The 25,298-nt window shown below is 46.6% G+C and overlaps 1 protein-coding gene and 1 long non-coding RNA gene across 4 annotated transcripts in view; one reads left to right on the top strand and one right to left on the bottom strand.

Moving 5' to 3' along the window:
- EXOC3L1 (exocyst complex component 3 like 1) overlaps positions 1-25,298 on the top strand; it is a 270,326-nt gene that overhangs the window by 179,159 nt on the left and 65,869 nt on the right. The gene's annotated exons all lie outside the window — the stretch shown is intronic.
- LOC138582587 (uncharacterized) overlaps positions 17,825-25,298 on the bottom strand; it is a 190,377-nt gene continuing 182,903 nt past the window's right edge. The window contains exon 3 of the long non-coding RNA XR_011305050.1: positions 17,825-18,043. This is a non-coding gene — a long non-coding RNA (uncharacterized lncRNA). The remainder of the gene's footprint in view (positions 18,044-25,298) is intronic.

A 25,298-nucleotide genomic window follows, 5' to 3' on the forward strand; every position in this document is an offset into this window, starting at 1 on the left:
ATTTTGTGCTCCAACGCCATCGAAAAAGCCATTATTGCTGTCAGGATAGGGCCCTCTTCCTGATGCGTCACTTGCAGCGTCATGGTCATGTTCACTGGGTTCTCAGGTTGTTTTGCGTCGTCCCCTCCCTTGCTCGCATAAGCTTCCATTACCGTTTGTCTTGCCTTCCCTTTGCGGTCCCTATCAGGCATCTGGAGTCTGTGTTCTTGCATGGTAGGCGTTATTATCATGGTTGGTCAGTGCGGCCTGCCCCCAGTCCCAGGAGTTTGATGGAGCACTTCCGGGTCCACCTGGCAGTGAAGGCGACCTCTATGGTTAGTGGGGAGTCTTCCCAGGCCCTTTCAAGATGGCACAGCGCAGGCTCCACTTCCCAGCCTACAATATGGGCTTTTTGCTGTCCCTCGCCCCTCTCTGCTGGTTAGTGGCTCCCCCCTCTGGCTCCGGGCCTCAGTTTGGGCAGTGCAGGTGGCTCCTTCGGTGTATGTTGCCCTCCAAGACTTGTCAGTGCTCCCGGGATCACCCTGTGTACTCCGGGCGGGCTGCGCTCCTACAATGTAATGGTCCCACTGCCCGGCTTCTCACCTACATGTGTTGCTCCTCTCCAGGTGCACAGAGGAGCACATCAACTCCTTCCTTAGCAGTGCTGTGGTTCGGGCCTCCCACATGTGCCTTGCTGACTGAGCGCCAGCCAGATCGATGCAGTGCCCTCCTGGGTCATGCAGGGTACTGGTGCTGTGTGCCTTCCAGTGTCCACTTCCCTCCTTTCTCAGGAACCAGCCCGCGGGCTCGTGGGCATGCAGCAGGGGTTCACTCCCCCCCGGGTGTCCTCCAGTGCCCAGCTTGGATGCTCATCAAAGTCCCCTCCGGTCTCTGAGGAGGGCCACCTCAGTGGTCCACTCGCTCATGGCGGGCCCCCACTCGGCAGGCTGTGCAGTTCCAATGTAGGGCGGTGTGAGCCCTGCTTCCCAGGCATCTGTGTCCTGCTCCGGTTAGGACCCAGGTGGCAGGTGCCTCGTTCTGCACTCCTGCTCTGGGTCCACACAACAGGATCTTCTGGCTGTGTGTCTGTGCGAAGCTGCAGGCGCTGCACCTCACTCCCATCGGGCCACGGCCTCGACATCAGGTGCTGCGCACAGCTCACCAGGCAGCCGTGGCCGCCATGATGGATTTCGCTGCTGGCTTCTCCACGGCTCTGTTCTCCTTTGTCCATTAGGATCACACACAGCGTGTGTGCGGTTCAGGTCCCTGCAGCTTCAGATGTCTGATCCTGCAATTAGGCAGGTAAATGAGGACTTTATCAAGTATGTTTTAAGGATTATGCGGGAGCTGATCGGAATAGACAGCCTCACTGCATGGTGGATAGCCACACCCCCGACTACCGTGTTTATGATTCATTTGTGAGAATCATGAATTCCCCATGTATTTGTATTATTGTATATGCATGTTTTTACATTTGGTGGGTTTAACATTTTATCTTTCTGCACGCATGCAAGCTAATATGTGTCAATTTCTAGACCAACAGAAACACTAAAGTAACATATCCCAACCATAATTAATTACACTCTGATACCTATGAATTTGCAACAAGGCGCCCAGCTTGCCGCCACCCCCAGTTTAGCAATACGGTGTGAGCAACATGAGCACCTCGTAATCACAGAGACCTTTCCTGAACACCCCAACCAAATCTCCCTTTGGCTATCTAAACCACCTCTCCAGCTGGACCAAACTGATGTGAAATTAATATTTCTCCTCTGTACAAGGTGCTGCTAAAACATGGTTGTAGATCCTCCAGAGTCGAAACATCCCATAGAACAGCTTATATGGCTGCATTCATTCTCGTTTAAGGGCTCCCCCTTTTTTGCATATTTTGAAAAACCTGGGGTTTAATTCTAAATTGCTAAAGGTAATTCAGATGTGGAGCCCTTGCTCACTGTACTTAGAGAGGCACAGCTTCATCTCACTGATGATGCCTAGCAAGGTAGAAGCGTGTGTCTGGGATGCTGTTGGTACTCTTAGCCAGAGGAGAATTGTCTAGCATCTCGGCACTGGCCTTTTCTTAAGGGTGGGACCAAACTGATATGCACATGAATATTTCTCCTCTGTACAAGGTGCTGCTAAAACGTGGTTGTAGATCCTCCAGAGTCGAAACATCCCATAGAACAGCTTATATGGCTGCATTCATTCTCGTTTAAGGGCTCCCACATTTTTGCATATTTTTAAAAACCTGGGGTTTAATTCTAAATTGCTAAAGGTAATTCAGATGTGGAGCCCTTGCTCACTGTACTTAGAGAGGCACAGCTTCATCTCACTGTTGATGCCTAGCAAGGTAGAAGTGTGTGTCTGGGATGCTGTTGGTACTCTTATTCAGAGGAGAATTATCTAGCATCTCGGCACTGGGCTTTTCTTAAGGATGGGACCAAAATGATATGCACATGAATAGTTCTCCTCTGTGACAAATACGCTCAGCCAAAACATGGTTGAAGGCCATCCCATAGAACAGGTTATTTGGTTATGCTCATTCTCAGTCGCTGGGCTCCCTCATTTCTGCACAACTCCCAATAGAAGATTGTACACTTAACCACTCCTTTTCAATAACATATATACATGCATTTGCTTAGTAAATCCATAGGGCTTGCCTGAAAGGCAGGATGTAAGAACATTTGAGCGTGTCCATGTGTTTATCAATGAGGCTGTCAATGTTCAACTTGGTGTTAGGAGAGGATGTAGGAATCAGCCACGTCAGGAGAGAGGTCTTCAAAAGAAATGGATGGAGTTAGCATAGAGAGTTAGGACTGCTCATCATTAAGATGTCTTCATCAGACAGGGGCCTATTGTCTCAAGAGTGGGCTGCATGCTGGGGTGTATCCCCTATGCCTACTCTGAAGTCTGACAGCTCATATTTTCCTGCCGAGAAGCCTCAACTTACCCCAGTGTTCTCTGGAGAGTACAGAGGATTTCCCACACTGGAGCATAGGTAGGAGGTCAATTAAGTCTGTCAGTGCCATGCGTTTTGTGTGATTGAGGGTCTGCATCCATCTTTAGAGAGAGAGGCATTAAGGGCCTGAATTTATCTCTAATCAAAAAAGCTTTCTCTAATTTGCCAACCTGTGGAAAAGTCATTACACTGGGAGCCCACTATGAAAGACTCTTTACATTCAATGAATACATCATGCTGAGATCCACGTTCAGCTATTTTAGTAAGACCCCTATTTGCTGATGTATTAAACTTTCAAACCTGGCTCCTCTGCATTTTCGTACCAAATTGTTTTCACATTAACAGGATGTTTAACTTCCTCATCCAGAGTATGCCTGTTTAGCAGCCGGCGTGCAGTATTTAGTCTGTCTGTCCCTCAGTAGCTTCTGGGTAGGCACACTCTCTGGATGGCTTCTTAGCCAGTCTGTGCCTCATCCTCTGATCCTCTTCATTTAAAGTTCCCTGCCAGGAGTTGTGACTTCTATTTTCTTAACAAAACTGTGCCATGAACATTCAACTAAAGCCAATGTCACACCAACCACATCTTAATGACTAACTCTCTCCACATTTGTTTTCCTGTTCTGTATTCTGCTCCTCTGAAAATCAACTATCCCGATCCTGTGTACCTTACGTTTACCATTTTATTAGATTCTCAAATGTGCTCAACTTATTTGTCGGTTACCCGGCGTTGCCCACTCAGCTACTTTACTAGATTTGAATGTGTTCACAAATGATTCATTCCATAGTGTGTACATTGTACGTCATCTAACATAACATTATCTCATTGATTCCTTATTCGGGTTCATGGAGTTGGTATCAGCCAATTTCAGGCAATTCCTAACCGCAGCCTTTCCAAGGCACACTTTTCCCTTTTGTTTAGAGCTCTTACCGCTTTGCAGTGCTCAAGAAATAAGAATATACTAGAGAGATGTAGGATTCCTTTCAGGCCCTTTTCCCCCTCATCTGTGCATCTTTCTCAGTATTTTAGTAACTAGTGCACTCCTCTGCCTTTAAAGACCTCCTGTGGCTCAGAGCCCAATGCTACTCTGAGCAATTTAGACCATAGCGTTTTACATCCTCTAACGACACCACCATGGCCAGTTCTTGTTCTGTTCTGTAGTCCCGTGTCTCAGCTAGCAGACCTCCGTTTTCTCTTTCTCGAATTTCTGTTCATGTCAGTCTTGATTCTTTTGCCACCATTCATTCTTGGGGTTCCCAGATTTCAGATGGTGACATGGTGGGAGGGGTGGGGGGGGTCTTTCCTATACTGTACACATACACTCGCTCTGTGTGCCTCTTCATAGTTAAAGTAATAGTCTGCTCAAAAATATCATTGTCCTGAGCGTTTGGGCATGTGTTTTTAAACATACCTTGATTGATTGTGCAAAAATTTCTTATGTATCTTACTGTAGTTTTCCTCACTTTTACACATGCGAAATCAGGCAGCAGGGCGCGGCCATCTTGTGCTAATCTTATCCGTTGCCGCATCGCCCTACGGTGAACTGCCCTGGCGGCACTAAATCATATCTCCCGCTCCCGAGGCTGACCACCATTCCTAGCGATATTCTCTGCCTCCATGACGTTACTGGGCAGCGTAGTCAAATGCACCCCTTCATCACCTACTTGTTGACGTCAGTTGACGCAGAACCCGGATTATCAACACAAATCCTCTCACAACACAGCATGTCTCAATTTTGAATACAAAACATTATTTTTAAAGGAACCCGCAATGCTCTGCAATTCATAATGTGCTTTTATTTCACAATAAACGCTCCGAGAACATCCGGCGATTTCCATATTCAACCACATTGGTAAATTCTTTCTTTGTTCTCGATCCACAAATGTTTATTGTGAGTCACACAGTGTTCCTTTTGGGTAAAAAAAGCGCATTGGATGCACTGTGAATTGCAAGGCTTCGGCATCAGCTTGGCGCTATGCCACCGTGAACGATGTCAAGTTGCTCCTTATCGCTGGTACTGCGAAAGGGCATATCGGCCCGCGGCGATCGTCCCAAAATAGCATCATTGTAATCCAACCATTTAAGTGTATCTGCCGCTGCTGGGCCACAAAGCCATCAATTGGTATGTGGAATCAATGACATTCGCAGAAAGGCAGGATGTAGCTGTGTAGAAAACATAACAGAAATGTATCTCAGTGGCCATTCTTTATTCTAATTCATCAATTTACTCATTAATTCTGCACCATGTGAAAACTAATGATAATCACAAACGTGAAACAATGGAAAAACAGAGAAAACATCGCGGAAAGTTGGAGTCTACGATGTGCTTGAGAGGTTAGTGCTATGGAGTATGTTTAGCTCGCAATGGGATGCAGAAGTTGACGGAAGAATTTGAAGAACACATAGACAGCATTTTAACTGAATATTAGCGTCGAATTTGCCGGAACCTGCGGGACCCCAGATGTGGACTATGTGCATTTTGGTGCTGGACTGCCCATTTGTACCGGACAAAGACAAGTACACACAGGTTGTTTTTGCGTGTCGTTGCAATCTGTCACAAACAAGCCATTACAATGTAAGCCAGCAATACCGTTCAGATAATGAAACCTTGACTCGTTCGTCTAGAAAATCGTCTACAGTAAAACTTACATAATATTTGGCATTTCCATTCTCTTGGTGTAACGCAGAGACTCTGTACAGATCAACAAATTTTCCTAAAATGAAATTACATGTTCCTTTGTCCAGTTTTGGGATGGTGAACCTTATCATATTTGACAGTATTACACACCTCCTTCATTCATTCCATTCGGAATCCTCCCTTTCTTCCAAGGACGAAAAACAATCGAACTGTATACTGTGTAGGATGCGTGGGTGTGCACAGCTCACAAGCAACATTCAAACGCTGTGACCTTCACGTCAAATGTGAGCGAATAGCCTTGCAGACCACAGTGGCATCTGAAATATTTTGGAAAAACAAACAAATTGTTTGCGGGCATCCACCACTACATGAAACTTCTAGTGATTTACTTTTTTTATGAAAACAGTTACAGTTAGTTTACTTCCAAATGCCTTATTTTTAGTGTCCCTCTGCTGAAATGCTCACTCTCCCAGCGCATCGCAAAGCAAGCACACAACACCTGTCAGCTCAGCCTGTCTCCTGTTCTCAAAGCAAATCAACTAATCATTTTTGCAAGTAGCAAGTCTCGAGCCTTGACAAAATGTGCTTGTACGAGAATGTCAGAGCAAGCCCTGTTCCAACCCTAGTGCACAATCCGTCTCTGCTCACTGACTCATGCCATCTACAACCCCCTCCTGCCAGGCCACGGTCCCCTGAAACCATGACCCCTGTTCCCTTTGAACCCATCTGATCCCCAGACCCTAACCCCAGTCCACCTCAACTTCACCTCCCATATACCTAATCAAGAGTGGTCATATATTTTGGTAACACTGACACCTATCCCCACTGCATTTGAAATCGTAAGACTTTGAGGCCCGCAAATCATAGATCGGCCCCTCTGATAAGGCATCCAATAGCAACGACCCCTAACACATGCCCCCATAAAAATATAGGTCAGAATGCACCTATTTCTCACCAACAACCCCCTTTGATGCGTTGTTTTGCTTACAGTCAGTAGTTCTTGCGTGCCAAGTTTCATTCCTTTGTGGGACGCGTATTTATTCAGCTATTTGGAAACGCGCATGGTAAGGTAACTGTAGAACCCCAAAGTTGCTTTCATGCTGATATCCATCTGGCACTCCCCCAATCAATGAAGGACCCACAAGAGCTTGACAAAAGCGGGAAGTGTGAAAGCACAGCGTTACACTGTATGGCATCCTCCAAAACACACTTCTATCTAAACATTGTTGAACAAATAAATAGTTGCTAATCATTTGAACTGGGAAGTGAATTGTTCCATGAGGTCTGCTTTCGGTGGACAGGGCACATTTGCAATGTTTTGTGGCAATGTATGTGCACTAGGAACAAAATCATGAGCTATACCATGAGTATGTATGTCCAGCACAGTCAAAGTGATATCTTTCACAAAATCGAATTCCATTTCCTGGTATATTGGCTTGACCACCCATTTTTTGCTTCTTTTCGTGAAGGCCATTGTGTAATGAAGCATCCCAAAGTTTCCTGCAGTCCTCGATTGTTCTCTCCCAACGTTCTCGTTATGCGCTAAGACCGTTAGTAATGTCTGATATTGCATCCCGTCTATGCCGAAATGCAATCTCTTGGGCCTGTACTTTAGGCACATATTGTGGAACACCTCCAAATCTCCCGTGTGACAGAATTCTGTGAGTCCCTTCAAATCTCTTGATAGAGTTTTATCAAACACGATCTTCTCAAGAGCTTTGTGTGGAGGTGAAGATGGAACCAACCACTTCTTCTTGCGTTCCTGCTCCTTCGATAAAGGTACATGGGCACATTGGTGAAAATGTTGGTTCTTTGAGTGAACGTTGGAACAGTGGTGCATCAATGAGTGCCATTTTTCAAGTCGAATTTCCACAGACCCATCACATGTTTTGGACCTCCACCAAAGATGGTTGCTGAAAGACTGGGACCACTGTAAAATATTTTCAGAACCTTTTTTATTTTATTGATTGATTTGGCAACGTGCCATACAACAAATTGATGGTGAATGTTTGGAAACTGCTCTTGCATGGCCTTGGCTATTGAAACATGTCTGTCGGTGGCTATGAGGTCTAGTTGCATTCCCCTCGATTGGAGATCTTCCAGGGTTTTATAAAACCATGTTTCTCCATGGCCACTGAGGATTTACATTCGAACACCTGCACGACCACCAAAATCACAGTTTCCATGCCCTGAAAGTGGTATCGGCAGTACTTTGCTGAAAATCTGGGGCTGTCACACTGCATCGCCAGCTAGCCTGAACCGTTTGTCAGAGAATGTCCTTTCAATTGACATTTGTTCAATTTTCCAAGCTTCACTAATAGCAGGGAATAAATATTCTCGTTGATATTTGTAGTACTGTGTTTTAGAAAGGAACTGGAGTCCCACAAATTGACAGAAACTGGACAACTTAGAAAAAGTAGAGCCACTGAAAAGTAAAGCTCCTGCACACAGTAGATTTCCAGCGGGCACTTTGCCCAGCATCGGTTGAGCTGACCATGAAAATGTAGCATGGAGCAGGGCACAGGTGGCTTGGATTTTCAGGTTTGTGCCTTGTGATACACGAGTCACATTCACCAATGACTGCCCGCATTCCTCCCCCCCACACTGGATGGACACATTTCAGCATCAGTATAATCTTTAACAGGCAGCTGTCGAATACTATGTATTTGTGCTCCTTTATTAGACTATCGTCCTGCATGAATGTGGTTTGTGACTCAACTGTGGTGGACATATCAGCCAGACATAACACACTGAAGTCAAAATCTTTGGCTATTTCCTCAGTCAATTTCGTTGAGGCTTCAGCGTCTGTTATTTCAGCTTGTGTTATTTGCAAATGAATTGGAGAAACCATCAATGTAGATTGTTTATTGGGTGGCCCTTTTTTTGCTGGTATAGATTGTGTGAAGTGGTCACTGAGTAATTCAAAAGCATCTTCCTTATATTCAGTTTCTTCTTCATCTTGTCAAGTTCTCACATTGTAGCAATGGTCCAAAAGCACTTTGCTTGCTTCGCCAGATACATTAAATTCATGTTCTGGCCATTGGGCATAAGCATCTCGAGTCTGCTTATTGATTGGACTATGCCGCGCCTCAAATAGTAGTTGCTGTCAGAGTCTGCGGTACCTCCCCGATCCCTCTCCTCACCTGAGTCATCAAAAGAGTCTATGGTGTTTTCAGATACCTTCTTCTTTCGGTTCTTCTCGGTTTCCTTTAGTTTCTTTTCCTTTTTATTGTGCAAATAAAGGCAAACTCCCTCGGAGGCCACCGTGACCTGCAAGATGAACCCCAAGGAGCATGCTCCCAAAATGTCCAGGGAAAAAGCCTGATACGGCAGAAAAACACTGTGTAAGATGAGAGTTCCGGCTTGCCAGAAGAGAGGATGTCTTGAGGTTATAACTTCCTTTTAACTGAAGTAGTAAATCTCTCATCCACCAACACAACCAGCAGCAGTAGTCCAATCAAAGGTAAGATTTCCTGTGCTCCAAATAAGGGTAGCACCTTCCTGATGGCAAACGGAAGATTGTAAATAGTACAGGACGACCCCGTTTTCGAGGTTGTAGAAGAGGGAGTATGCAACAAACAAACAGTGACAGGAGAGTTAAACCCAGGAAAGGACAGTCTGAAGTCACGGAGGAAGTACAGTATGAATCACCAGAGAGTGAAAGCAAAGAGTTCCACAACGAAAGACAGAAGATACAAAGGTAGAAACAGAATAACCGGAAAGTCGGAACCGAGCGAGTGATCCACAACCAAGGCAGAAGGAAAGCCGAAAAAGTAGAAAGCAGAAGACAGAAGACAGACTAAACAAGGTAAGAACTGCACCGACTAATAAGGAACCAAGCTGAACAGGGTGCAGCGTGAGAACCGAAAAGGTGGAGTGGAAACAGAGAGAGAAACAAAACGAGAGGAGTTACCTAGAGCCCAGGAGAAGGGAAAACTAAATTAGCAGAGTACAGCTAGTACGGCAAACAGTACAAAAGATACAGACAGAGAAAGGCAAGAAGCGTAACAGCAGGAACCAAGAAAGAAAGAGAGAATAATAGAGTATAACGAGAAAAGAGTAAGGCTAAGAATAACCGGAACAGAGCGCTAGTACTCAGCAGTAGTACAATCAGCGAGGGTCCAAGGCGGATACAACGCGAAGCGTATCCGGAAGTGACCGCCTATATTACCACGACAGCCATTTTAGGGGAAGACTAGACCGCTGAAGTCGGTTTGGAGTGAACAATACCTCCCAGTCTCCACTGATGCCAGCGTTTCCAGGGACGGAGCATGACAGTTGCTCCATGGTGAAATCTGTTTGGCAAGCAGCATCTTTGGTCTCCTTTGTTGTCTGTGTCTTCATACTTCGTTTTCTTCGGGGCCTCTAGGAGATGGGTTGTAAAAACATATTCAATGTAAATCCAAAATACAGTATATAGCACTTTAGAATAAAAAGAAAAACATGTTATGAAGATAACACCAGCCCAAACCACTTTTTGTAAACAAAATTGTTTGTTAGTTAACCTTGCTTTCTTGATTTTCTGTGAAACCGTGTTCTTGACTGTAATGACTGCACCAGCAAGCTGGTCTGCCACCTCTGATCCATGTGCCTCCTCTTCTAATTCCCGACCTTGTATACATCCCTTGAATAGAATATTCATTAAAAAAAAGTAAATCGTTTTTTAAATCACATATTGCTTGCATACATACCCTCATAAAATGTGTACGTCATTTAGTCAAAATAAACCCACTGTTTGTAATGTTGCACTCAAGCATTGTGCATTGCATTGTATTCGGCATTAGGGCAGGAATTGTAACGTTAGAACTGAAATGGTAAAAGTTTGAAAAGATGCTCATTTATAATAATGTCACTGGGCCTCATTAGGACCCAGGCGGTAAGGGGTTTACGGCGGCGTAAACAGCGCCGACCCTTACCGCCTGAGTACGAGGTCCCTTAGCGCCATGGCGGATTTAACACCTGCTTTTAGCAGGTGTTAAAATCCATGGCGCTAAGGGACCATGTTGTTAATTACGCCACCGTAATTTACGGTGGCGTAATTAACGCCTTCCCCACTCCCATTATGCCCTATGGGGCAAAAATGGGAATGGGGAAGGGTAAATGGGTTAATGGGGACTTACCGCCCCGCCAACCTCGGAATGGGGCGGTAAGTCCGCCAACCACCATGGCGTAAACGTAGTTTACGCCATGGTGGTAAAGTCACGGCCCAGGCGGTAACTTACCGCCTGGGTCGTAATGAGGCCCACTGTCTAATAGTATCAGATGTAGGATATACTTTCTTTCATTCAACGGAACTGTCAGTATGCATACCTCATGCTCGAACCAGCTCCGAAGGATGATGTAATTGTAGTCGAAGCATCCCCCTGTAACACAGTACTTGTTTGAGTATGGATGAAAACAGTGAAATTGAACAGACACAATCGGATTTAGTCAATAGTACATATCAATAAAAACTCATAAATGAAACATTATATAAACAAACGACAGGATATGTAAACTATTTCATATTATCTAAAATTCCATGCATATTACATTTCCGTAATTGAATAGCGAAATAAAACTACCTGATAGGCACTCAAAGTTGTTGTTGACTCCAGGAAAGAAATGGATGCAGAATCTTGCTCCTTCATTTTCAGTGCATTGTCACGAAGTGGTAAAAGCAAAATTAGATTTGCATTAGCTATGTGGGAAGATCCAACTCTCAAGAATATGAACTACAATAAGTCTGTATAGCTCAACATTGTTATACTGGATGTGTCAGTGATGTCGTCACTACCGATAGTGTGTGCTGCAGTGGATATACTCACCTACAAAAAATTGACATGTGAAGCAACCGATTATGAAAAGAGTGTGCTTATTTCAAAGAGCACTATAGCATAGTTTTCTGTGTTCATAAATTATTTTCTATGATGCCCCCAGTGCTCCAGATAAGATTTTGAGGTGGGAGTATTTTACGCATGCTTTTTCAAATTAGAGAGTAAATGCAATATCAAGAGAGTAAAAATGTGTTTTCTCCTCTGCAAGAGAGTAAAACGTATCCAACACATACTATCGAATAGTATATTTTAAAGCGCAATATGCAGAGAGTTGATGGAAGTCTTTCTTGAAAGTAACAGCTTTAAAGTTTTACTGCGTTTGTTCCAAGTACATTATTCTGAACAAATACAGTAAAACGTTAACACTGCCAGCTTCGGGGAAAGGCTTCCCTCGCCTCTCTGCCTAACAAAATGCAAGTGCGCACATCCAGGGGTGCACCTAGGCTAAAATTTAGGCGGGGCTAACCCTTCAAATGTTGGGAGGGGCACCAACTTCAGAGACGGTGGAGAAGTGGCAAACTTACTTGTGTAGGGGCATCTAACTACATTACTCATTGTAATGCGACTACTCCAGTGCAGCTTCAATGTTACAGAGGAGGGGGGCAGGGGGAGAGGCTGCAAAAAGACAGGCGACTACAATTTACTATGCCTGACAGCAATTGGGGTAGTGCCGGAGATTACAGAAGGGAGGGGCGGAGAGATGAGGGGGGAGGAGAGGGGAAAGGATGCAAGGCAGGAAGGGGGCGAGGGGGAAAGGGAAACATCATGGAGGGCAAGGGGGGGTGAGAGGTGGACTTTAAGAGAAAAGGGGGGAAGGGGAGAAGAGGGGACTGTAAGAAGGGAAGGGTGGAGAGGAGGGTGCCCTGAGGGAAAAAGGGGCCAGAGGGGGCACACAGACACACTAGGGGGGCAGTAGGTGCAGACAGGCACACCGGGGGAGCAGAGGTGGCACACAGACACACCCGAGGGGCAGAGGGGGAACACAGACACACTCGGGGGCAGAGGGGGAACACAGACACACTGGGGGGGCGTAGGGGGGACACTGACACATTTGGGGGCAGAGGGGGAACACAGACACACTGGGGGGGCAGTGGGGGCACACAGGCACACTAGGGGGGCAGAGGGGGCCCACAGACACAATTATTCGGGGGCAGAGGGGGAACACAGACTCATTCGAGGGGCAGTGGGGGCACACAGGCACACTGGGGGGCAGAGGAGAACAGACACATTTGAGGGGCAGTGGGGGCACACAGGCACACTAGGGGGGCAGAGGGGGCACACAGACAATTCGGGGGCAGAGGGGCCAAACAGGCACACTAGGGGGGAGAGGAGGAACACCGACACATTCGAGGGGCAGTGGGGGCACACAGGCTCATTCGAGGGGCAGTGGGGGCACACAGACACTTACGGGGGCAGTGGGGGCACACAGACACATTCAAGGGGCAGTGGGGGCACACACACACACTTACGGGGGCAGAGTGGGAGCACAGACACATTCGAGGGGCAGTGGAGGCACACAGACACATTCAAGGGCCAGTGGGGGCACACTGACACATTTGGGGGCAGAGGGGGAACACAGACACACTGGGGGGGCAGTGGGGGCACACAGGCACATTCAAGGGGCAGTGGGGGCACACAGACGCATGTGAGGGGCAGAGGGGGAACATAGATGCTTTCAAGGGGCAGAGGGGGCACACAGGCACACTGGGGGGCAGAGAGAGCACACAGGCACACTGGGGGTAGAGGGGGCACACAGGCACACTGGGGGGCAGTGGGGGCACACAGACACATTCGAGGGGCAGTGGGGGGACACAGACACATTTGAGGGGCAGAGGGGGCACACAGACACACTGGGGGCAGAGGGGGCACACAGGCACACTGGGGGGCCGTGGGGGCACACAGACACATTCGAGGGGCAGTGGGGGGACACGCGCACATTTGAGGGGCAGAGGGGGAACATAGACACTTTCAAGGGGCAGAGGGGGCACACAGGCACACTGGGGGGCAGAGAGGGCACACAGGCACACTGGGGGTAGAGGGGGCACACAGGCACACTGGGGGGGCAGTGGGGTCACACAGACACATTCGAGGGGCAGTGGGGGGACACAGACACATTCGAGGGGCAGAGGGGGCACACAGACACACTGGGGGCAGAGGGGGCACACAGGCACACTGGGGGGCGTGGGGGCACACAGATACATTCGAGGGGCAGTGGGGGGACACAGACATGTCATTCTAGGGGTAGTGGGGGCACACAGGCACATTCGAGGGGGAGTGGGGGCACACAGACACTTACGGGGCAGTGGGGGCACACAGACACATTCAGGGGCAGAGGGAGAACACAGACACATTCGAGGGGCAGTGGGGGAACACAGACACATTCGAGGGGCAGTGGGGGCACACAGACACATTCAAGGAGTAGTGGGGGCACACAGGCACATCCGAGGGGCAGTGGGGGCACACAGGCACATTCGAGGGGCAGTGAGGGCACACAGACACTTACGGGGGCAGTGGGGGCACACAGACACTTACGGGGCAGAGGGGGAACACAGACACATTCGAGGGGCAGTGGGGGCACACACACACTTACGGGGGCAGAGGGGGAACACAGACACATTCAAGGGGCAGTGGGGGCACACAGACATACTTAACGGGGACAGAGGGAGAACACAGACACATTCGAGGGGCAGTGGGGACACACAGGCACATTCAAGGGGCAGTGGGGGCACACAGACACATTCGAGGGGCAGAGGGGGAACACAGACGCATTCAGGGGCAGAGGGGGAACACAGATGCATTTGAGGGGCAGAGGGCGCACACAGGCACACGGGGGGGACAGGGGGCACACAGCCACACTGGGGGGCAGTGGGGACACACAGACACATTCAGGGGCAGAGGGAGAACACAGACACATTCGAGGGGCAGTGGGGGAACACAGACACATTCGAGGGGCAGTGGGGGCACACAGACACATTCAAGGAGTAGTGGGGGCACACAGGCACATCCGAGGGGCAGTGGGGGCACACAGGCACATTCGAGGGGCAGTGAGGGCACACAGACACTTACGGGGGCAGTGGGGGCACACAGACACTTACGGGGCAGAGGGGGAACACAGACACATTCGAGGGGCAGTGGGGGCACACACACACTTACGGGGGCAGAGGGGGAACACAGACACATTTGAGGGGAAGTGGGGGCACACAGACACACTTAATGGGGGCAGAGGGGGAACACAGACACATTCGAGGGGCAGTGGGGGCACACAGGCACATTCAAGGGGCAGTGGGGGCACACAGGCGCTTACGGGGCGGCATAGCAGCGTACCTTGGTGGACAGGGGTAGACAGGGCCACGAGTGTCCGAGTGGGCCTTGTGAGGAGGGCAGGCCAAGCCTGCCGGCCTCCTCATTGGCCCAGTTGTAAGAGGCCATGCCCAATCACAGGCACCCAGCGTTGAAAACAAAAGCACACCGGCGCTGATGGAAGGAAACTGCCATCTTGGAATGGCCATGCCTCGTGGGGTCAGTGAGGCCAGCACACATAAAAGCACATCAGCAGACACACGACTCTGCCAAAATTCTCAAAAAGTACACAATCATAACATGAAGCAGATGCCACACCTCAGAGTTCAATTTAGCCAGAGTCACAAAGTCAACTGTGGCGCCATCGTGCACCGGAACATAGAGCCCAGAAGGGGGCTTACCTACAGATGTTAATGCAGGGCATCGGGATGTGAAGAGGAACGCATTGTTCCAGCCGCTCTGGTCGCTGTAGAAGGAGGAAATGAAAGCTAGCATTTGCTTAATATGTGTTCCAGCGCCATCTAGTGGAATGAAAGAATAGGGGAATTCTCAACAGAGTACTGTGGCCAGCCTGCATAAATGGTACGAAAATAAAAATAAAATGTGGCATATTTACATTATTTGAATGCGTAAAATGCACCAATACGCTCCTTATCTGGAGGGCTGGATGCCCCTAAAACCAGGGACAGATGTCTAGCAAAATGGGGTATAGTTATCGAGCAATACAATCTGGTAAATATGCAAAGTTTAGTAAGAAACATTTACACCTAAAGCACCAATCCGTCCTTGCAGTTACCTATTCAGTGCCCCAAGGCCTACAGCTAAATCATGAACAGTGACTCACCTGAGGCAGCGTGTGCATGAATAGAGTTGGAATTGCAATTGGAAGCAATTTACTAGACGTTCTGAGTGGATGCTTCTTTGTGTACTGTCGTACATATTTGTGGCAAAGTGCAGGCTGCAGATGCGGAATCGATCACCCCTCAAGTCCCCCAAGACATCCTGGGCTCTACGTTCAAGCTCTTTTGGCACAAATCCGCAATATCTGACCCATTCTCTTATTATATCTATATTCCTCGGGAATATATGCATTATTGTGCCTTTATGTTTGGTATGGCTCTTAGAACGGCAACCGTAAACCATGCAAGCAGGCATTGTTGAAAAATATGTTTTAAAAAAGTCCACATCGTTAAAAAATAATTTTGCATGACTGCGTGAGAAAGATTGAATTACATCATACATTTTTCTATGCAATGTTTGTTTTGGTCAGAGAAGCAAAACCTGTGTAGCGTAGCTGACTGTATTCTAGGTTAACTTTCATACACAATTGATGGGACGCAAATCGTAACCTGTTACTCGTCCCTTGAATGTACTATCATGCATCAAAAGGAAACATGCTTATAGACACGTTCCGCGAAGGATGCAATCCTATCCCAATTAACATTGATGACAATTGCTATACATCGAGAACAGAACAAATCAAACAGAAGTCAATGGTAATGGCAATGAGATGAATGAACATTACACCACTGGGTACATTAGTTCGAAATAGATAGAAATTTAGAGATCAAGAAGAGATGATTAGGTGACCTGCCCTTACCTTGACCAACAAACAATTAGATTCAGCAGGCAGGGTAGTTAGTAGCAGGAGAACAGGTAGCGCGATCACGAGTTGACTTCCATTGCTCAGAGATATTCGCAGGTAGCACGATGACAAGCTGACTTTCAGTGGTCACAGATGTTCTCAGGTAGCACGATCACGAGTTTGATTTGCAGTGCTCACAGATGTTCTCACGATAAATATCATGGGGTTTAAAAAGAATTAGAAAAAAGGGTGCGTATGTGAATGAGTGACGTGTTTATGGCGTGGTCTTATTTGGATAGCAGGGGCGCGGCCTGCTTCAGGGGAGTCTGCATGGAGACACTTGGTCTGGCTAGGCCATGTATACAATGGCCCCTGCGCGGAAGATACCTTTGAAATGTACATGGTATTTGGCACATCGGCCGTTCCCACCCTGAGAGCCTCTTTGGGAGGGCATGGCCACAGATGCGAAATGCCATTGATAGGGTGGGGGAGGTGGATGACCAAGAGGCATGCAGGAAAGGGACGGAACACTGCTGATTGGAGACACACTTATGTGGATTGCAGGGGCACAGCATGCTTCAGGGGAGTCTGCACGGAGACACTGGGTCTGGCTAGGCCATGTGTACAATGGCCCCTGCGTGGAAGATACCTTTGAAGTGTACATAGTGTTTAGCACCTTGGCCGTTCCCATTCTGCTAGCCTCCTCGGGAGGGCACGGCCACAGGTGCGAACAGCCATTGAAAGGGTAGGGGGGATGGACGGCCAAGAGGCATGCAGGAAAGGGCCGGAACACTGCTGAATGGAGACACACTTATGTAGATTGCAGGGGCACGGTCTGCTTCAGAGGAGCATGCCTGGAGACACAGGGTCTGGGGAGGCCATGTGTACAATGGCCCCTGCGCGGAAGACACCTTTGAAGTGTACATGGTGTTTGGCACCTTGGCCGTTCCCATCCTGCCAGCCTCCTCGCGACGGCACGGCCACAGGTGCGAACTGCCATTGATAGGGTGGGGGGATGGACGGCCAAGAGGCATGCAGGAAAGGGCCGGAACACTAAAGATTGGAGAGACACACTTATGTGGATTGCAGGGGCACGGCCTGAGCCTGCATGGAGACACTGGGTCTGGCTAGGCCATGTGTACATAGGCCCCTGAGCGGAAGATACCTTTGAAGTGTACACAGTGTTTGGCACCTTGGCCATTCCCATCCTGCCAGCCTCCTCGGGAGGGCACGGCCAAAGGTGCGAACTGCCTTTGATAGGGTAGGGGGGGTGGACGGCCAAGAGGCATGCAGGAAAGGGCCGGAACACTGCTGAATGGAGACACAATTATGTGGATTGCAGGGGCACAGCCTGCTTCAGGGGAGCCTGCAAGGAGACCATATGTCTGGCTAGGCCATGTGTACAATGTCCCCTGCGCGGAAGATACCTTTGAAGTGTACCTGGTGTTTGGCACCTCGGCCGTTCCCACCCAGTCAGCCTTACCAAGACAAGTGAACGTGTCCTCGATTCACAGAGAAATTGAAACAACCATTCATAAAAGTTCAGTTGTATTTTATTTTTTTGCTGATGTTGATGGCACAAATGTACAACACATTATATACTTAGGGTTGCAGCACAGTGTGGGAAAATCACCTGTACTGACCGCTGTCACTGAGGAATGTGTCTCTAATGGCACCAACGACACAGGTGGGTATTACTTGTCGAACGCGGTGTCCAAGCCTCCCATGAAGCCACCATGTAAACGAACGATAGGCCACCAGCCTGTACCACCTGTGGAAGAGAAAGATACAAAATGTATTTAAATGAAGAAGATAAGTGTATCAAACCTTAGTTGAAATTGCAATCTTGAATCCTATGGCATTGTTGCCAGTTCAAATGTTACTTCACAGATCAATCAACTTGGGCTTTAAAGTGTAGACACATTACAAAAGTGAACAACTATGCATTCCCTTACATTTGGGACACAGAGAATTATATATATATATATATATATATATATATATATATATATTTTATTTTTAATGGCAAAGCAGATTCCACAAGCCTCAGAAATATATATATCTATATATATATATATATATATATATATATATGTATATATATATATATATATGTATATATATATATATATAGATATATATAGATATATATATAGATATATATATAGATATAGATATTTATATATATATATATATTTCTGCTGAGGCTTGTGGAATCTGCTTTGCCATTAAAAATAAAATGCCATGCCAAAATGAAAACATGTCAAACTGGCTGCACAATGTAGCCCAGTCTTACCATGAACTAAAACAATCTCATTTTATTAAAAAACGGACTTGGAGAGTACACAAATTCACATGACCATTTTTAAACAAAATATTATAGAAGGGTGTTATGCAAAATAGGAATGATTCTAACTTCATTCTCTCCATCATCAAGGGTAGTTTATTAGAACCAGCATACCAATCAATGTGATTTAACAAATTTAATCTTGGTTTGTCTTTTGTATTTTAAAGCTTTAAATACTTCCAAAACAATGGCTTGTGACATTTTCATTTATAAACGTGCATAAAAACCTTTGACTTTTACCAAAAAGCAAACCGTATTTTGTGTCAAACAAGCAGACCTTAAACTATGCTTGCCTGCAACATATGGTCTGCTCTTTTCTGTCTACCAACCCTTCCAACCAAATGCTCTATATAAGAAGAAAGATCAAGTAATGTGCTAAACGATACCAGCAGCATGCAAGAAGGCAAGCCTCACAGAAGACAGCAGGGTAATGTAAGATATATTAGATGATTTGACCAGGATCACTGTATCGTCTACTGGCAAATCCAGGATACAAACGTGAACGCTTCGTTCCATAGTCTTGAATTTGGATACTTATTCACCTCTTGGACTAACAGTTTATGCCATCGTTGGAGCCAATTACCTAGGTTTTACAACACCCTATTTGAACAAACCAATTTCTAGACCTTCACCATATGGATGATATGTTAGTTTTGATAGCAACCCCTATTTGGTACAGGTACATTGCTGATAATAGCAGATGTTGTTATGCAAAACCAAATACATATGCAGGCAGGTTTATAAACTTCAGACATAGGAAAGGCTCAGCCAGCCTTGCTGGAATGTGATATTCTAATTTTGCATATGAACACATATCTCTGCAATGGGCGCATCACATACTGAGCTCACTTCGGAACCATTGTGGCACTCAATTTATTAATATGCATTTCACCAATGCCTATTGCACGTGATCAACATCATTCCCACAGGAAGGAAAGAATGCTACAGAGTTGTGCCATAAGGAACACACAAACTAAGTACACCACAGTGAATACAGAAAGCAATACATGATGAATTGATCAAGGCAGAATGCACTTGCCAAAACAGAAAGGCAATGGGTCTCCTTAGGAGTTTGGAGGCAGCCATGCCCTTAAGAAGGGCATGGCTGCCTCCAAACTCGGGTCCGGGTCCGTGGTCCCAGAATGGGGAAATACCGGGCCATTCCGACTTTGGAGGGCCCGGTATTTCCCCATTCAGGAAACCCGGACCATTCCCATTCGCTGTTAGCTCCCTTGTCCCCTTGCGGGTCCCGCTAGGGGACCTCATAATAGGGCGGAATGGGTTTAATGGCGCAGGCACCTTTACTGGCGCCGTTAAACCCATTCCGCAAGGGTCCTAATGAGGCCCAGTGGGTTTAGAGCCTCAGCAGCACCCCATAAAATATCCTGACATGTTCTATTTAAGACTGCTGAACAATGGAATCTTACTTCTTCATATCAGCTAGCCTTGTGGGGCCCCCTCCAAGGTGTGGGCCCTGGCCAAGTGCCCCTTTTGCCCTCTCATAAAAACGTCTCTGCTCAACACAGTTGTTATCTTGAGAAGGAGGGGAAGGTTAGGTTTTCTTAGTATAGGCCTTTTTATTTTTGAACACACTGACTTCGATGTATTTGTTACTGTTTAATGGTCGAGATTCCTCCCATTTTAGAGTTAGGGCCAGTTAGGAATTCTACCATCCTAATCAAATTTGCAAATAAAGGTTTTTGAAACTTGTATCCATGGTGCCTGTGTCTAATGCTCGATACCATGCCTTACTCACATCAGCATTTGCTAAAGTGCCTCCTGGATCATCTTAAAGGTCGAGATACAGCATTTATAGATGGAAATCAGTATCACAGTAGATGCGATGTGACGAGAATGAGGCCTATGTCAGGTAGGAAAGGAGAGACTATGGTGGCCGTTAGACAAGACTCACAGTATTGCCAATTTCAAGGTTTGGAGTCTAGGACTCGGAACAAGAAAGGCAGCAGCAGTGTAACCCACCAGCAGAAGAAGCGGGGTGCACATGAGAAAGCCTGGCCTAACCCAGTCATCAGCTCTTGGGAAGTGAAGATCTCATAAGGGACTGCAAAATCCACATTGTGAGTAGTACAACAGTGAATGGAAAATATCATCTTATACTGAATATGCATATCAACATTACTCTGAATTTCTTATTCGAGGAAGATATTTGCCAAGCACAGAGGAGGCCAGATGAGGTGCTGGACAGACCTACAGTTCTCAATGTTGCAACAACCACATATGGGTTTCACCCTCATTGGGGCTCATCAGTGTGGTATAGCTAACATTCTTGTGATTTTAGCATTGGGGCATGTCAGTCTTGGGCTGATAAAGCGGTATTAGCCCATTTGTTTGCAGGCCCATTTGTCCGAGGCCCATTTGTTTATTTTTACAAATTTTGCTGCAAAAGTAGATGGAGGTTAGGTTAAAGTATATATGAATGTGGGAGAGGCGGGTATTTGGGGGATTGCATGGGTCTCCCCCACATTTTCTGCGATGAAAGGTGTAAAATAAAAAGAATTGGGCAAATGTGTCTCAAACAAATTTTGACCTTCACTGGGATCTAGTGGTGCTAGAGTGGTTGGGGGTTGTCCGAGGATTGTGGAGGTGTAAATGCAGAACAATTGCTTGCGCCTAAATAGAGATAAGGCAGATGGGTTGCTTGTTGGCTGACCGGCAAGGTCCCCCTCCCCTTTCATTGGATTTCTAATCTTGGAATTTTTCCATCAGCCATGGAAGTAGTCATGAACATGGGGTCTCGTTTGATAGCCAGCTGTGTTTGCCTAACAGGTGGATGCAGTTGTTAAATGTGCACACTATCACTTGTTTAATATCAGTGGGTGTAATACTTTGCTGGCTAGTAAACATCTTGGGATTCTACTTCAGGCAGTGACCCTTTCAAGAGTCCAGTAGTATATGTCTCTATATTTAGGTGTTTCCAAGAAATCACAGTATAAGCTTCAAGCTGTTCAAAATCATGCAGTGCGTGTGATCTCTCCGTTGAAATAGTTCTACCACATTTCCCAAGCCCATCTATCTTTGGGACAGCTGACAGTAGAAGATCAAATTCAAGCTCAGGTTTTTCTTCAGATTTGGGAAATTCTTAATGGACATGCTCCTGAGTATCTATCTAACATGATGCAGAGATATATTCCTATGGCGACCTTGAGATCAAGCACTAAGGATTTTCTGGTGGTGGGAAAATTTACCAGCACTCATTACGGCAACAAATTATGTACTTTGGATGGTTGCCTTTGGAAATTGCCAATTTCCATCCAAAAATGCTCCACGTGCCAGTATTTTAGGTCATGATTTAAACAGCACCTGTTTTCCTTTTATGTTTGTTTTCTAAAACAAAGGCCATGATCCTTTGGGCACTCTGATTAATGTTATCTCTGTTGTTTCTGTTTTATGTGAGGTTCTGTAGTTTGTTGGTATTGCGCTTGAAACTGGTTTGGCACTGGTGAAGATTGTGCTTGATAAATATTTATTACTACTACTACTACTTGATGGACTCTTCCTTGCCTTCAGTTGATGGATCCTTTTGTAACTCCCTTTGGCCCAAGCGCCTGAGGTAGAGGATGTCTCGTGTTCTTCCTGACTTAGAAATCCACAAGACTTACTGCTGCTTGGCTCAGCTCCCTCGTGGAACCTCTTAGGTCACCTCCTGCCATTGACTCAATTGTGAGACGTTTTCCTTGCTGATTGGCTCTGCTCTCCTGGGATGATCTTTGAACCTTGCTGAGTTCTAATGTGTTCATGTCACACTGTTTGCTTTCCTCTTCTGTGTACATGCTGAGTTGTGGGTTTGAGTGACACCTACCCAGATTTCTCAGCTAACACCCAAACTCACATGTACACCCACCATTCCTGTGCTGAATTAGAGCAGCCAGTGCTGTGAGTATCTGCCTCCATGTCCTGTGGCCCTTATTCCATTGTTGGTTCTTTGCTCAGGGGTCCCGTAGATCCTGGAGTAATGTGTTTTTCAGCTCCTCCCCTTCTACCACTGATGTCAATTGTCTGCAACCATTTTTGGTGGACCCGAGTGTTCCTTCTGCAACCATTTTTTTCTGGCATGCTCGTTGTTGAACTCTGCACAAATGCTTTTCTTACGGCGTTGCTTTCGACTCCTTCCTGACTGATTGCCTCTCTTGTTGAATGTGTGGGATAAAAGCAAAACATATCTAACGTTTCCCCGTAGCTGAGGCAGGCCAGTGGGATATGTCCCGTTCATGTCCGTGGGAAGAACTTTGAAAGCTTTTGAAACTCTTGAAAAGTGACTTAAACAGGTACTTACGTCCCCCATGGGTTCCTGGAGCTTCTAAAAAAGAAACTGCAATTTTAGTTTGTACCAGTGATTTATTTTAGATTGTAGTGTAATAAATAATTACAGTCCATTCTGTACCATGGGAACTTGTTAGGAAAGATGTTTCTATTTTCAACGTTTCTTTTTCTGACATCAATGTAACCCTTAGTTATTTGCTATGGCTTGAAACGTATCCTGACTCTGGGAGATAAGTAATGTCTGTTTGCTTTACTTTCCTTGCTCTGCTCACCTGCTTTGAGGGTACTCTTCAGCCCTTATGATTACCAGTGCCAGGGGACTAAGTCCTCTGTGCAATATTCCTGTATTGTTTTACTGTAGCACATATCACTGTGATGAATCTGATTATGTCATCACTCCTTTCCCAGTGGCGGCTTCCCCCCATGTGGCATGGAGACAGCAGCCACTACCTGATCCTGACCCCGGGGGCGGCTATATGAGGGAGGTAACCCACAGGGGAATGTCAGAATCGTACAAAACATTACTAAAACTGCGTGTGAGCGTGGTCCAAAGATCCTGACCTCCATTACTGCACCCATGCAGCGCGGTGGTTGCAGGGGTGTCCTCCGCTCTCCTTGGATGCAGTAACAGAAGTCGGGGATTGCAGGGGTGTTCTCAGCTTACCATTTCGGTAACCAGGAGACAATATTAAAAATAAACTTTAAAAAAGGACCCTGCAGCGTAGCAACGCCTAATGGAAGTGGGAGGAACTGATGCCTCAGGGGTACAAGGATGTCGGCAGCGCACACAGAAGTGTGCCGCAGTAAAGGGAAGTGGGGGGGTGCGGTTTTGAGGATTGCGGGTTCGGATGCATGCGGGCGAAAGTGATCTATCTGATCACTATGCCGCGTGTAATTGTAGCTGAAATTCTCATCTGTAGAATTACAGGCGGCGCAGTCATTACATAGATTCGGAATGTCATGACATCAAAGGAAGAGATATGGTATTCTCTGATGAGATTCAGAAGCTGAGGTACCACAAGAAGAAAGCCTTCCAAAACTGGAAAAATTAGCCATCCATGGCCAGTGAATTGGACTACTCTAATGCGGCCAAACAGTACACGACTGCCATCTACAAAGCAAAAAGAAAGTTATATGATAACAGTATTACTGAAGCTCCCTCTTATACTAGGGAACTGTTTAGGATTGTTAAGGAGCTTGAGACCCCATGTTCCATCACAACAGAAGTTGTGAAAGATACTAACTGGTGCACTAGTATTCGGGAGGCAATAAGGGGAAAAACTCAAAAAATCAGAGCAAACACCTCTACTAACTATTCAATCTTGGACTCTTTGCAAGACCCTATACCCTATGATCTCCCCCCACATATTGCTGCACCGTTCTGTTTTAAGGAGGTAGCAAACGGAATTGGTGGCCATTCTGGCTAGTCTAAGCCTACTACATGCAAGGGAGATATCTGCCCAGCAGTAACGGTTAAAGCATGTGCAGCTTAGTTATTGCATATAAAAAACAAGTTTGTCAACTGCTCCTTTCAAGAAGACAATGTACCGGGGTCTATTAAACAGGCATAGATCTGCCCACTTCTGAAGAAATCATCCCTTGACCCAGCTCTGCTGGAGAACTATCGCCCCATTACAAACATCCCTTTTCGACTCAACATGCTGGATAGGGTGGCATATATTCAGATTCAGGGCTTTCTGGAAACGCACAGTCTTCTTGGTCATAAACAGTAATGTTTCCGTAAATCACATGGCACCGCGGCCACCCTATTGGATCTTAAATCTAACATCTTGCAGCACTTTGAGGAAGGCAGTACAGTTATGCTCATGCTACTAGATTTGTCATTTGCTTTTGATGTAGTAGACCATGGCATAGTGATTCAGAAACTCAGTGGCACCTCATTTTATTCCCCTAATGTGGCTAAATGGGTGAAATCATTCCTCCTGGGCCGTATGGCCAAGGTTTTCTGTAACAAGGCCATGGCCGAGAGTTATTTGGCGACCTGCGGGGTGACACAGGGGGCATGTATCTCCCCCACTTTGTTTAACATCTTTACCACTCCCCTCTTTAACATGTTGGATAGGGAGGGCACCCAGTATGCCAACTATGCTGACGATACTCAGTGTCTGATTCGCCTTACTGGGGACTACACCAAAGATAACATCTCTGTTAACCATGTGTTTGGTCTCATCAAATCCTGGATGAAGGATAATGGGTTAGCGGTAAACGCCAAGAAGACTGAGCTGATAATAGCTGGCACTGCTGGCCAGACAAGGAAACTTGGGATGAATATCAAGCCTTTGACATTGTAGGTTGCAAAATTAACACAGTCAATAAAGTGAAGACCCTGGGGGTGTTATTGGATCAGGAGCTTTCCATGAAAGCGCATATCAGGGGC

The sequence above is a fragment of the Ambystoma mexicanum genome, chromosome 1p (assembly GCF_040938575.1).
Source record: "Ambystoma mexicanum isolate Mex_15411 chromosome 1p, UKY_AmexF1_1, whole genome shotgun sequence".
In the NCBI taxonomy this organism is placed as follows: Eukaryota; Metazoa; Chordata; class Amphibia; order Caudata; family Ambystomatidae; genus Ambystoma; species Ambystoma mexicanum.